Below are 2,565 nucleotides of genomic sequence, written 5' to 3' on the forward strand. Positions count from 1 at the left end.
AGCTGGGAGAAGGGGCGGTTGCCCAGCAAGACACCATGTCGCCCTAGTACCCGTAAGATATCGGCAGGTGGCACCGCCCACAGCCATGAGAGTGGCTGGCAAGATCAACAGGCGCCCTGTGGAGATGGTAGTGGACACAGGATCAGAACTGACATTTATCAGGAAGGATCTGATTGTATCCTGTGGTATACCCAAGGCTGGCCAGAAATTATGCGGCGTTACTGGTGATTGTATACCCATGAGAGGCCCAGTGTGGGTGAGCCTGGATGTGGGTGACGTGATAGAACGTTTACCAGTGTTTGTAGCCGAGATGGAGGATCCCTGCTTGCTTGGGCTGGATTACTTGGCATGTTTGGAGGCGTGTGTGGATCTCCAGAGAAGAAGGATGACAGTAAGAGGTCATGAGGTCTAATCCTGGGAGAACATGCCCTAGTGTCACAGGTAAAGCCGAAGCAAGGGAGGAAACAGGAAAATGTGAGCAAGCAACACACTCGAAACACACAAGAAAAGTGCGACGGTTGCTTAATCAGTATGCAGACGTGTTTAGCCAGGGAGATATGGACTTGGGACGCACATCGATGGTGAAACATCACATTAACACCCGTGATACCCCTCCCATCAAGCAGCCGCACCATCGAGTACCACCTGCAAAGAGAGAGGAGATGCAGTGTGCAGTACAGGAGATGGCAAAGGCCGGTATTATAGAGCGTTCAAACAATCCTTTGTGCTCCCAGTGGTACTAGTGACAAAGAAGGACGGGAGCAAACGATTCTGCGTCGACTATCGAGCTCTGAACGCCGTCACCGCCACTGATGCCTACCCTTTGCCTCGCATTGATGACACGCTGGACGCACTCTCCAAGGTTCAATGGTTTTCTAAATTGGACTTTAAGTCTGGTTACCATCAAGTGGAAGTGGCAGAGGAAGCTAAAGAGAAGACTACATTCTCTTTTAGTCAAGGGCTGTGGCACTTTAATGCCATGCCCTTCGGTCTGTGCAACGCCCCTGGATGTTTCGAACGCCTGATGGAGCAAGTACTGGAAGGACTGCAGTGGAAGGTGGCCTTGGTATATTTAGACGACGTGTTGGTGTTTGGGAACACCTTCGAGGAGGAGCTGGAGCACCTGACAGAGGTGCTGTGTCGTTTCAAAGCTGCCAACTTATAGCTCAGCCCCAAGAAATGCACCCTTTTTCATACGGAGGTGCCATTCCTGGGTCATGTGGTGGGCAGACAAGGAGTGTAGACGGACCCATTGAAAGTGTCAGCAGTGGAGAGCTGGCCAGTGCCAAGGACTGTTGCCGAGCTGAGAAGCTTCTTGGGACTGTGCACTTATTACAGGAGATTTGTGCAAGGCTTTGCCACCATAGCCGCACTATTGCATCAGCTGACAAGGAAAGGAGCGAGCTTTGTGTGGGACGAGACATGCCATCAAGCCTTTGTAGCCTTGAAGCAAGCTCTGGTAGAGGCACCAGCATTGCCATACCCGGATCCCAGTCTTCCCTACATCTTAGACACAGATGCCAGTCAGGAAGGTGTCGGTGCAGTCTTGTCTCAGCTCAGAGATGGCCAGGAGTACATGGTAGCCTACTACAGTTCCAAGTTTTCCAAGCCTGAGAGAAATTATTGCATCACTCGCAAGGAGTTGGCAGCCGTGGTGAAGGGACTCTCCCGCTTCCACCACTACCTATATGAGCCAGAAGGCCAGTTAGCAAGATGGCTTGGGAAGCTGGAACAGTACAATTACCAGGTGGTGCATCGTGCTGGGCGTGTTCATAGCAATGCTGATAGTCTCAGCCGCCGCCCTTGTGAGCCTGATTGTAATCACTGTTTTCGTCGCGAGTCTGAGATCACCTGTCGGAGATTGGTGGTTAGTGAGAGTATAGCAGAGGCCGATTAGAGGTGGAGGGAGGACCAGCAGAAGGACCAGGACCTGGCACCAGTTATTCGGTGGCTAGAAGCAGGCAAGAATCGGCCACAGTGGGAGGCTGTATCCCCGGAAAGCCCAGCAACCAAGTTTCTTGTGGATCAGTGGGAGGCATTGCGCCTGGAGAATGGCGTATTGCAGCTGAGTTGGGTGGATGCTTCTACCGGAAAGCAACAGTGGTATATAGTGGCACCACTGTCTCGCCGTGAGGGACTGCTGAAGGAGGTGCACAATGGGAAGACCAGTGGCCACTTAGGGATCAAGAGGAAAATGGAGAAGCTGCGGCAGCGCGTGTACTGGGTTGGCCTGCGACAGGATGTCCAGCAGTGGTGCAGGACCTGTCAGGTGTGTGCAGCAAAGAAGGGGCCTGCACAGAAGACATGTGCACCTCTGCAACTGTACCAGGCTGGGGCACCCATGGAGTGCATGGCCGTGGACATCGTTGGGCCTTTTCCTTGCACTGAAAGGGGAAACAAATATATTTGTGTGGCCATGGATTATTTCTCCAAGTGGCCAGAGGCTGGTGCCCTTCCCAACCATGAAGCAGAAATAGTCGCAGAATTCTTGGTGACCCAAGTCTTCACCCGCTTTGGGGTCCCAGGTGAGTTACAATCAGACCAGGTCCGAGAGTTTGAAAGTCG

Source organism: Penaeus vannamei, chromosome 8 (assembly GCF_042767895.1).
Source record: "Penaeus vannamei isolate JL-2024 chromosome 8, ASM4276789v1, whole genome shotgun sequence".
NCBI classification, from domain to species: domain Eukaryota; kingdom Metazoa; phylum Arthropoda; class Malacostraca; order Decapoda; family Penaeidae; genus Penaeus; species Penaeus vannamei.